Raw genomic sequence first — 13,330 nt, forward strand, 5'->3', positions numbered from 1 at the left:
GATGACAGGCAGTCAACTCCACCTGGTATTAATTCAACAGCCGAGTGGGATTTGAACTCAGATCCTCGGATCCCAAGCCCACCACCATAACCATGAAGCCAACACCAGGCATAGTGACTATAAACAGCCCTTATTAGCCCCACAGGGCGCGTCAAGCACGAGATGCCCCGTTTTTAGTCAGTTCTGAAGGAAGTTACTTATAAAATTGGGGTCCATGTCCGTCAATCTGTCCACAATCAATCTTTCGATCATTATTCTGCAACCTGTGGTCAGAATGACTTGAAACTCAGAGAGATGAGACTTGGGGAGATGCCACACAAGCTCCCGCAATAAAATTTCAGATTTGTCACCAATTGACTTAGTTAATTAGTCTAATCAATTAATCTTCAAAGTCATAAAACTCGTAGACTATTCATAGTCATTGCTTCTGGTTTGGTATAATGGTTCTACGGAACAATGTCTACAGCTTGTCTGAGCGTTTTTTCTGAATTTTTACCCAGGAAGAAAGATATAATGAGTCTTAATGAGTATGAAGTTCATTTGGGTCGGAATAAAAATAATGGATGTCAATGAATATATCCAATATCGAAGAAGTCGGAAATGACCAGGGCCCACGGGCCGTATTTTTTAAAATTGTTTCCTGTTTATTTATTTATTCATTCAGCAATGAGCGGCTGTGTATATCTAGACCACAACTTTTTCTTTTTACTAATTGAACTTTTGTCAACAAGTCTTCAACAAAGCATTATAATGACAAATGAAGAACACAAATGAATAAAATGTAATTATTTTTCACTGTCGTTTTCGTCAGCTCTAGTTTGTGTACAAAGTGGATGCGAAGGGGATTTTCATTTTGAGATGCTTTCCAGTTCGTTTTGGGTTGGTAATTTAGTGTTCAGCATTTGGACCTCTCTGCCTAGTGTTGGCTTGAAGGTTAGGGTGGTGGGCTTGGGATCCTCGGATCGTGATTTCTAAATCCCATTCAACTGTTGAATTAATATCAGGTGGGGTTGACTCTGCCTGTCATCCTTCCGAGGTCGGCAAAATGAGTGCCAGCATGCTGGTATCCTATGTTGGAGTAGTAACCCATCCAGGATTGTGCCCAATAACCAAGGAGCACCAACACTCTGTATAAAGTATGGTCCTGATGAATGGATAGATTTGGACCTCTGGATCATGATATAGGGAATCCAAATTGTTCAAATACCAAATACCATATGTACTCCATTGGCTACTCATGCCGTCGTAATTCAGTATAGTGATTTTGACTAATGTCGTCATCAATGAGCTTGAGATAAATGTAAAAATAAATAAATAATCAATTGCACAAAGTACAAAGTACAACAACTTTTTTGATGCACCCTTTATTTTGAAATAACCAGAAGCTGTATTAACTTCAGATTTATTGAGCTCTTCCTCTTGAAGAAAATTATATGAGGTTTGATAAACACTATTTATTCCTATGCAGCCTGTGGATGCTTGGCTGCATCATTTTCTGGGGGCACGGCTGTGTCACTGATGCAATGCCCCCTCTTACCAGCATGCTGATACTCATTTCACCCACCTCAGAAGGATGACAGGCTGAGTAAACCCACCTTGTATTAGTTAATTCAACAGAACGAAAGGGGATTAAACTTAAGACCCTAAGATCTTAAGCCAACAACCCCAACCGTTAAACCAACACCAGGCTTACATAAACACAATGTATGGCAACAACACAAGGTATAACGGTGTTGTGGCTGTTCATCAATAATTTATCTATTGGACTTTTTGTGGTTTTCGTTCATTTTTTTTTTCTTAACGTCCTACAAAACCCCTGCTGATCTAATCACAGCAAATAAAATGTGGTGCACCTCATGGTACCACGTAAACATAAAGGAAAATTATTATCCGATAAATGTTTTTTACTGCTTGCATGGGCTACTTTTACTGCTTGTTTTCAGCCAAAGGCTTTCACAAACCGGCTGACCATTCCTGATGTTCTAATGGCAGGAATTTGTAATTTGTTCAGGGTGTCCGCAATAACTCACCCATTCTTCATGAAAGACACCCGAGAATCGTAAACATCCACCAATGCCCCCAGTGCTGGCACCCAGGTCCTCTGGCTTAACATCCTTCTAAGGGATGGCACACACATTGATGCCACACCATGAACATGAAATACCAGGATGACAGTTTACAGCTGGAATGAGATTCAGACACAGGCTATATCGCTCAAAAGCAAGTTTGCATACCTCGAGACTATCCTGCCAGCTCTTGTGGAGGAGTAATATGTGAATATAAAACAATGACAACAAAAGACAGATATTAACAAGTGTTGCAAATGGTGTTCATAGTTGTTACTACAATAAGTTGGATTATCTTCAAGAGGGTAGCACTTTTGCAGAGGATGAGGGAAAGAGTTTTCAACTCAGTTGCATAAGGCTCGGAATGGAAAAATGATTTTTTTAAAGTTGATAGAGTAGAAATGATCAATTAAATCAGTAGTAATGCCGATAACCAGCACGTGTTCAAGCTAGGTCAGTGACCGATAATACGAGTAGAAACCCGAGCACTTCACTGTCCAGTCCAGACCAAATCGAGGCAGAGGGAGAATGTTTGGTTTTGAAAAATAATTTTACATTATGGACATTCTCATATAGTACAGCGGTTTAGGTAAAGATTGTTCACTTTTTGACAGAAGCATGAAACTTTTGATATGCACTGAAAACAAGATGCTGAAACGTTTGAGATTGGTACCCAACACATAAAATGTCATCTTCCTCAGGAACCAGCCATGTGTTGCCTAGCAACCATGCATTCAATAGTAACAGCAATTTTATACCAAATAGAAATGGCAAGGAGTGCAGACTGTACATGGACTAAACCAACTTTAGGAACTTAAAATGACATGGTTGTGTTAACTCATGACAACACTGTTGTTGCTCTGCAACCAAGCGTATGAAACTCCTACACTGATTATAGACTGATAACCACCCGACTATCACTTATATCACTTCGATAAGTCCAGTTATATGGTGCTGTGTACACACCTGCTCCAAAGTAGGACAGAAGTCCACAGCAAAGGAACATGGAAAGAGCATATGTTATGCAATCGTGCAGAGCAACAGACTCTACCAACCGACTTTTGTTTATATAGTTTTGACTTTTGAGGCACTGGTATAGCTAGTTTGTAGTTTTACTTTGTTGTAGTTATTGCTGTGAAGCTATCTGTAATTTTTTATTGTTATTGCAAATGATATGCGTTTAATACATAATATTATATCTGAGTTTCAGCATAGGTCAACCATTCTGACGTACGTGGATGATTAAAGAGACTTTGATGCAGTTTGTTTCGGGTTTATTAATCCTATCACATTGAAGAATTATACATATTACTCTGCCATGCAGTGTTATACAGCTATATATGAATCTCCATGCTATGTAATAACATAATCATTCCTTTCATACCATGAGGTGCATCAGGCTGCAGAAGCAGTTTCATTTGGCTAAGGAGTACAAGCCTGGATGGGTCACCGCTCTAACGCAGATTACTCAAATGGCTTATTACCCAGCAAGTTGCTACTCATTTTGTCGACCTCAGAAGGACGACAGGCTGAGTCAACCTACCTGGTATTATTTTAACGAAATGACAGAGGCTCAAACTCAAGACCTTCAGATCTTAAGCCAGCCAACATCAGGCATGCTATGTAATGTTCTTTTTTTTGCAGACACCTATGAATATGATGACCTGAGCCATGTCACATTCCATGCTTCCCATCAGCCTAGAATTACCAGGGCACCAGCTATCACTGCATTGTTGCCACTCTACACAGAAAGTGCACAATCACATGCCATGATTCTCCAATGCCATGAGAGTGATAGATAAGGCCATCCAAAAATCAATCCAGGACAAACTCCTGTCATTGAATTGGATCATTGCAATCGCAAAAGAGATCTAATGGAATACAACAAATCCATACAATGAGGAGAGGTACATCATAATGTTAGGTGGTCTTCCTATAGAAATGGTAGTGTTGAAATTTTTTAGTGGATGGGTAGGAGTAATTGTGCAAGCTGGATTAATGACACCTGGGAAAGCCAATGCAAGCTTCAGAGCCAGCTATGTCACTCGTTCACGATATGCACAACAGGCCATTGCTGCTGCATTGCACATCTTGCAAAAGATGGCAATTACCAATGCATTTTTGGGTGATGAAAATGACGAACATGCAGATATGGTTGGATTCCAGGCATGGTGTGAAGAAAAATGTGAACAGCATTTACAATTCAAGTACTGGGCAATGGTTTTGGAACTCAAACCATTGCTTATGAACTATGTACATTGTCTTCATGTGGATTACCATTCATTTCTGCTCCACATATCAGAAGTTACATGTCCACCAAATTGCATGTTTTGGTCATCATGAGAACATGAAACCATAAATAGTGTAAATGAGCCAGTTATACATTTGGTGGCCATCTTGGAAATGGTGGCCATTTTGATGGAGTTCTCATTAGTTTCTATGCTGGGTACAAATCTTTTCTAATTCTACATATAATGAAGTACATTTCCACCAAATTTCATGTTTCTTTCATGATTTGAACAATTAAAGTAAGCTAGACAAGTTCACCGGTGCACAAATGATCCTTGTAGTTTTCTGTGCAGTTACAAAGTTTACTATCTGTGCATTACGAAATAATCATACAGCAATTCGTGCAATCGTAGGTGGTGTACATCTTACTGGCCTCTCTTGAGGAGCTATAGGTCGTGTCGACAATCATCAAAGATGGTGCCACATCTTCCCTTCTTCCCAACAACCTTTCGGTCTGTTGGTCGGTCTGTCTGTGCGAACATTTTTGTTTCCAGGCCAGAACTCCTCAACCATTTCATGTATCATCATGAAACTTCACAGACATTTCATTATATTTGTATGGAAGTGACTTTTACTATTTTGGACATTCTGGCTTCTTTTCTTTTTTTCTTATTTCTATTTTTCCATTTTATTTGTATAGCAATCGGTATGCCTTTACCGGCTACATGCCATCATGTCATACAAGGTGAAGCTATTTGACATCGGACAAAGTACACAAACAAGTGAAAGAGAAACACCACCGCCATCAACGCACTGGAACATATGTGTCCTTTGCCAGTGTGACAGATGAAAACCTGGTAGATCCAACAAAGTCTACAAGACAGAACACTGGTGGCACTGTTGGTTATGACACTGTTGCACATCATCTGAAGATATTTGAAAAGTTTCAACAGATGCCCATCAGCATATGTCTTACAAGACTAGAGGATGGGTTTGGAGTTGAAGAAACACGAATTACTCATCGAGAAAAGTGGCATAATAATCAATAAAAAATTAAACGAATGCATGGGAAATGGAAGGCTGATAATGCCATTGACATTGTTCACACAAAGAAAACAAGATGCCATTGTGATGCAATGCAATGCACCATGGACAGTTGCTTTTTCTGTGATGAGAAGGAGGCTACTGGTCTGTCTGTCTGTCTGTCTCTCTCTCGTGCAGCCTGTGGCTGCTGGTTTCATCATTGGTTGGGACGCGGCTATGCCGCTGATGCAGTGTCCCGCTTACCAGTACATTGGTGCTCATTTTGCTGACCTCAGAAGGATGACAGACTGAGTCAACCTCCTGGTGTATTTTAATTCAGCGGCCAACGGTGCTTGAACTCAGGACCCTAGGATCGCAAGCCGCCATCCTAACCACGAAGCCAACACCAGGCTAGGCTACTGATGACCAGCTCAGACATGTTGCTACCAAGCAACTCCATGCAAAAGTATATCAGTGTGCTTCAACCCTGCAAGACACAGATGTAAGCCAAAATGGCTGATAAGGACTAAACAGCACAAGATGCCACCTATCATTTAACATTCCTCAACAAATACAGGGTGTTCCAAAAAGACCTGGACAAATTTGGTTGTTATAATCCAACAAAGGATACAATGATATGCTTTGTTTTATATGAAACAAAACTCATGGTTTTCTTTATTTTCAGGTCTGGTGTTTTAATGTAAAAGAAAATGGTGATTCCTCCACAGGAGAAAGCTCAGTGCGTCGAATGGTTCATCGAGACGAGATCAGCGTAATTTTCAGACAAGGTATGGAAGGAATCCGCCATCATGGATGAGTATAAGAGAGTGGTACAAGAGGTTTAAGGAGACTGGAAGTTGTCAGAAAAATACCGCTCAACCAAGCGCAAGTGCAGCAGACGTTAAACGAGTATGTGAATCATTACAACAAAGTCCCAGAAAATCAATTTGACATGCATCCAGAGAAGGGGGACTACCAACCACCACTGTACGCTGGATTTTGCATAAGAGACTGAAGCTTTATGCCTAAAAGGTGCAGATTCTGCAGGAACTTAAACCAAATGACAGACCCAAACGCAAGGTATTTGACTTGGAAATGCTCAGTCACATAGAGGATGATGATTTGCTGAAACAAGTCATGTTCACAGACCAAGCTTGCTTTCATGTATCGGAGAAGGTCAACCCACACAATGTGAGGATCTATGGTTCTGAAAACTCCCACGTGGTCATTGAACACATACATGACAGTCCAAAGGTCAATGTGTGGTGTGGCCTTCCCCATAACTGCTTGGTGGGCCCATTTTTCTTTGCGGAGGACACAGTGACCTCAACAACTTACATGAACATGTTAGAAGGATTCGCCTTCTCACAGATTGAAGACCTGCAACCCAATATTTTACAACAGGACGGCGCTCCCCCACAATGGGCCTTAGTCGTTTGAGCCGTCCTGTATTAGAATTTTCCAGGTCGCTGGATTGGGCGAGATGGACCAACTGCCTGGCCCCCACGATCACCAGACATAACCCCCCCCCCCCGGTCCTTGATTTTTTTTCTGTGGGTGTTAGTCAAAGATGTTGTCTAGAACACCAAGGTGGCAAACCTGCAAGATCTTTGTTCTCGGATCACAGCTGCATGTGCACTGGAAGATGCAAACATGCTGAGCTGAACATGACAAGAACTCGTTCATCACCTTGATGTCCCACACGTGACAAACAGAGCTCACATTAAAATGTATTTATTGTGGGCAGAAAACTTTTCGAGTTTCTATATCGTATAAACCAAAGCGTATCGTTGTATCATTTGTTGTTCTAAATATATTAACAAACAGTTGGACAGGTCTATTTGGAACACCCTGTACGACAGGAAAGCAGCTGCAGTTCTTCAGGTTCAACAAGATACACGTGCTAGTTGTGAAGAGTCAGCAGAAGGAGCCATTCTCGCTAAATTAATATAAATATATAGAAGAATTGAGCACGGATGATAATGTTACAACATTTAAACAAGCAGACCTCACAGAGCTATATAATGAGACACTTTGCCAGTTCGATCAAAACAGAAACGTCCATTCAAACGATTGAAAAACAGGCTGCTGATTGCTGTACCATGGCTTCTTTCTGAAAAACAAGGACAAATGTCTCCAAGAGCAGTGTCATAAAGGTTTTGTCTTCACCAGAAGAACAACAAGAAGAAGAAGAACAACACGGTGCTCTCTTAGAGCCAGCGTTCGCAATGCGACGCGGCTAAAAAGGAAGAGATGTATATCTTGTATTTGTAGATGATGTTGGAGAAACTCTATTTGAAGTATGTAAAGCCAATGAAGACAGTGATGCAGTTCATTCATCTTATGTGAGCAGCCCAAATTCTTCAGAGATATTTTGGACAGGAACTTTCACTTCAATGGAACATTTACAGAAGAATGCGAGAAAGAGGCAGTATACCTGCTCGTCTCATGCAGTTGATAAAAATGATCATTGATGGATCAAACAACAAATTCCACAAAATAGTCCAGCTGATTAGGGTTGGGTGCATGATCCGGTTAAGATTGCCTGGAGACCACTGTGGATGACCCGTCCAGAGGCAGCAAAAAGTTGTCAAGAATTGATTTGATGTCACCGCAAGATGCGTTGTTTAGGGAATTGCAAGTGCTTCTCAGAAAAGTCCATCAGCACTTATTTGTGTTCCTGAAAAGGTAGTTGTACCATCAATGGAGACAATTGAAAATGAAACTGTCGAGAATACTCAGTTAGGTTATTTGTAATATGACACAAACGTAACTTCATATGTAAATTTTGACAGTTTTCTGCTTCATTCATTGTTTAAAACAAGCAAGAGTCAATTATTCTCACCAATTTATAACTTAAATTCTGAAGCAACAGTCTATAAACCAAATAAATACTGGAATTGAAGGATTCTGCCCATCAAATATTTCATTTGTGGGCTCAATAATTTACTCGATACACCGTCAAAAAATTAACATTATATTCTGGGATTTTCCTAACTTTGATAAAGTGTTTTACCCAAAACGTAAGGATCTTTTATTAGTCTTTTACGGTGAATTTTCAACCATTTAAAATCTTCCTCATCTTTCTTTTTCACCGATCCAGACCATTCTCTTTATATTATAATATAATATAATATAATATTATATAATACATGTATTTTTATTTTTTTAAAAAGAAGATTCTATAAACCAAAAGTAAAAAAAAAAACTAGATTGGCCACTAATTTGAGCAAAAAAGTAAGAGCAGATCCGGTCTCAGGTGACATTTCACCAGCTTCACAGCTGGATGGTGCAAGCAGCTGGATAAGGTGAGCAACAAACAACACTCAATCCCAAACACCACATCCGCATGTGCACAACACCCAATGAGAACCCCAACACTCACACAACCAACACCTCATCATGCCCAACTCGGACACAAAACCAGGAGTGTTCATGCTCCGGAAACACAAAAACAACTAGAGGGGGAGCACTCGGTAGAGTGCAACACCTCTGCCGCCAATACTGCTAGCTTACTCAAGTGAACCTGATATCCTATTCATTCAATTTGACGTCAACAGTGCTTACAGAGTTATAGTTTGCAACTTTCCCTTTTACTTTTAACTTTTACATGCTCAATTCATTTGTCATAACTACATTCCTTTAGACAGAAATTCATTTTACGTGGGTATATCCACCTGAAGTTCCAAAATCAGCTGCAATTATAATTTTGGCATGTTTTTTGTTGGAAATCACTTATAACATGGAGAAATGCAAAAAAAAATAAAAATAAAAATCGAAATTTTGTTGAAAAAAAAGTTGCAAAAATTACTTTTTCTCTAACATTTTTTTGTGGGGGGGGGGTGGAAATCATTTAAAACATGTGGAAATGCAAAAAAAAAAAATTCAAATATTTTTTCAAAATGGCCGCCATTGCGGCCATATTGGATTTTGACCAAGTCCAAAATCTAATGGCATGATCCTTGGACCATACCTAATCCCCCCACCAAGTTTCGTCGAAATCCGTCAAGGAGTTTTTCCGTAATACTGTTCACAAACAAACAAACAAACAAACAGAAAGGGGTGAAAACAGTAACCTCCGATCTTCGATGGCGGAGGTTAACAAGTGCACACACGTGCTCACCCACACACATACAACACCAGATCAGGTGCAAGTAAAAAACAATAAGAACAGAGCACCCATTCAATGATGTGATTTGACATTTATTTTGTAAAAGCAAAAATAAAAATAACAAAAGCACTCCTCCATTTGACCTCGAGCACCAGCACGTGACCATAAATGAGCAATAATATCAAAATAAAAACCGAACAAGTGTCGAGGCTCAGGGTTTATTGTGCCCGAGGAAGTCAGCTGTAAAGCTGGTGAAACGTCTCCCGAGACCAGGTCTGCTCTTGCTGTTTTGCTCAGATTAGCAGAGTCGATCTAGTTTTTTTGCTTTTGGTTTGAAGCGCATTTTCTTTAAAAATACATAATCCCAACCGCCCCAATCGAATACATATACATACTTATATAAACAGATGTTTGGTACTACAGAACTTCAATATGGATGCAAACAAACACAACATAATTGTGACCGAAGCTTTTCGTGCTGCACTCGTCAGGGTAAAAATTGCAGCAAGTGAAGGAGGAAGTGAAGGCGCGTGCTTATTTATGCAAGTCTCAATAAGGTACACACTGATTGGTTCAACCGTAATGACGTCACGGTTAATCCGAACGCCCATTGGTCAGCTCATCATCTTCACCTCGAGCTCCCATTGGCTGGAGCAGAGTTCATCAATGTGGTGGTCGTATGGCAGCTTAGCTGCTGGGGTAACTATCACTTCTTGAGGTGCTACTGTGTCGCTGATGCAGTGCCCCTCAACCAGTACACACACTGGAACTGGTACTCATTTCGCCGACCTCGGAAGGATGACAGGCTGAGTCAACCCCCTGGTGTATTAATTCAGCGGCCGATGGGGCTTGAACTCAGGACCCTAGGATCCCAAGCCACCACCCTAACCACTGAGCCAACACCAGGCTCAGTTCGTCGATGATTGACGTTTGCAACTGCATCCTGGAGAGAGGGGGGATGGGTTTCCCCTAAGGTCCATTAACCATTTGTTATCATACTTCCCTTGATCTTTCCATGCTGATATATGTATATATATATATATATATACAGCTCTGGAAAAAATTAAGAGACCACTGCAAAATTATCAGTTTGTGTTCGAGTAAAATGAACATTTTTGTTTTATTCGATAAACTACTGACAACATTTCTCCCAAATTCCGAATAAAAATATTGTCATTTAGAGCATTCATTTGCAGAAAATGACAACTGGTCAAAATAACAACAAAGATTTACTGTTTTCAGACCTCAAATAATACAAACAAAACAACTTCATATTCATTTTTAAATAACACAATACTAATGTTTTAACTTAGTAAGAGTTCAGAAATCAATATTTTGTGGAATAACCCTGATTTTCAATCACAGCTTTCATGCGTCTTGACATGCTCTCCACCAGTCTTTCACATTGCTGTTGGGTGACTTTATGCCACTACTGGCGCAAAAATTCAAGCAGCTCGGCTTTGTTTGATGGCTTGTGACCATCCATCTTCCTCTTGATCACATTCCAGAGGTTTTCAATGGGGTTCAGGTCTGGAGATTGGGCTGGCCATGACAAGGTCTTGATCTGATGGTCCTCCATCCACACCTTGATTGACCTGGCTGTGTGGCATGGAGCATTGTCCTGCTGGAAAAACCAATCCTCAGAGTTGGGGAACATTGTCAGAGCAGAAGGAAGCAAGTGTTCTTCCAGGACAACCTTGTACGTGGCTTGATTCATGAGTCCTTCACAAAGACAAATCTGCCCGATTCCAGCCTTGCTGAAGCACCCGCAGATCATCACCGATCCTCCACCAAATTTCACAGTGGGTGCGAGACACTGTGGCTTGTAGGCCTCTCCAGGTCTCCGTCTAACCATTAGACGACCTGGTGTTGGGCAAAGCTGAAAATTGGACTCATCAGAGAAGATGACCTTACTCCAGTCCTCTACGGTCCAATCCTTATGGTCTTTTGCAAACCTCAGCCTGGCTCTTCTTTGCTTCTCATCGATGAAGGGCTTTTTTCTAGCTTTGCACGACTTCAGCCCTGCCCCAAGGAGTCTGTTTCGAACAGTCCTCGCCGTGCACTTCACCACAGCTGCCGTTTGCCATTCTTTTTGTAGGTCACTTGATGTCATCCTACGGTTGTTGAGTGACATTCGAATGAGTTGGCGGTCATCCCGGTCAGTGGAAAGTCGTTTTTGCCCTCTGCCAGTCTGTAGCTTTGTTGTCCCTAATGTCTGCTGCTTGACCTTGTTCTTATGAACCGCCGTCTTTGAAATTTTAAGGATGGAAGCAACGTGACGCTCACTGTATCCCTCTGCCAGTAAAGCCAGAATTGAACCCTTCTTTTCCTCACTCAAAACTTTTCTTTTCAACTCTTTTGGCATGGTCAATAGTTATTTTTTTTGATTCCAATTACTTTTGAGGTACTACTGGCACTGTTTTTGCCATCCAGCTGGTCCTATTGCAAGAAGATAGTGATGACCACAGCAGTGGTTTTTATACTTTTCCTTGTTAAATAAGATTCGGTTCAGGTGATCACCTAATCAGTACCTAACTAAGTAGAATAAGGTGTGCCTGTGTTGGAATTCAACAGACACTGGATTGGAATGGCTGCTATACATGTGGAGATGCTGATTTAAATTTTTTTTGGAGTGGTCTCTTATTTTTTTCCAGAGCTGTATATATACACACACACAAATACATACTAGCAAATGCCACCTGTCGCTTCGCTGATGGTAATACCAAAGGGCGGAGGGAGAAAAAAGAGGCGGGAAGAGGGTGGGGGAGAGAGTGTGGGAAGAGTGAAGAGGTGGAAGAGAAAAGAGATAGGAGGGAGGGGGGAAGGGAAGACAGTCAGTGAGAGGAAGGGAAGGCAGACATGTGGTGGACCATTAATTATGATTCATACGTCTCATCAAAATGATTCTGCAGAGAATAACAGTGAAGAATGAAGATGGAAACAAAATAATGTCTAAAATCCATTTTCTACTGGTCATACTTTTAACACGGTCCAGAGACAAACTCCCGTCCGGACAAGTCTGGAGACAAACTCCCGTCCAGACATAAACACCGCTCGGACAAGGCTGGAGCAAAGCTGTCTGGAGACAGACACCACCCGGATATGTCCAGACAAGGAGACAGAGAGAGAAATAGAGAGAAGGGAGGACAGAGTGAGAGAGGAGATGTGGGATGAGAGTGCTGCACTGCTTAGGGAGGGGGTAGAGCAAGGATGGGACAAATAGAGAGAGGGGGGGTAGGGGTAGGGGAGTTAGCAGAGAGAATGTGTATATTATGCTTTATGAAAACACACACACACACACACACACACACACACACACACACACACACACACACACACACACACACACACACACACACACACACACACACACACACACACACACACACACTTGGCTGACATTGGCAATTTTTCAGGATTCGGCAGGAGCAAAGCTGTCTGGAGACAGACACCACCCGGATATGTCCAGACAAGGAGACAGAGAGAGAAATAGAGAGAAGGGAGGACAGAGTGAGAGAGGAGATGTGGGATGAGAGTGCTGCACTGCTTAGGGAGGGGGTAGAGCAAGGATGGGACAAATAGAGAGAGAGGGGGGGTAGGGGTAGGGGAGTTAGCAGAGAGAATATGTGTATGTTATGCTTTATGAAAACACACACACACACACACACACACACACACACACACACACACACACACACACACACACACACACACACACACACACACACACACACACACACACACTTGGCTGACATTGGCAATTTTTCAGGATTCGGCAGGTTGGAGTTAATGTGATTACCAACTACAGTACTTGCTGACCTTGAGTAGCTTTCACCGAAAACAACGCTGCATTTATAGACATTTCAGGGAGATGTTCACAAGCATTATTCTTCATAAACAA

This window comes from Eptatretus burgeri, chromosome 12 (assembly GCF_056783735.1).
Source record: "Eptatretus burgeri isolate ZD-2024b chromosome 12, Ebu_testis_v1, whole genome shotgun sequence".
Classification (NCBI taxonomy): domain Eukaryota; kingdom Metazoa; phylum Chordata; class Myxini; order Myxiniformes; family Myxinidae; genus Eptatretus; species Eptatretus burgeri.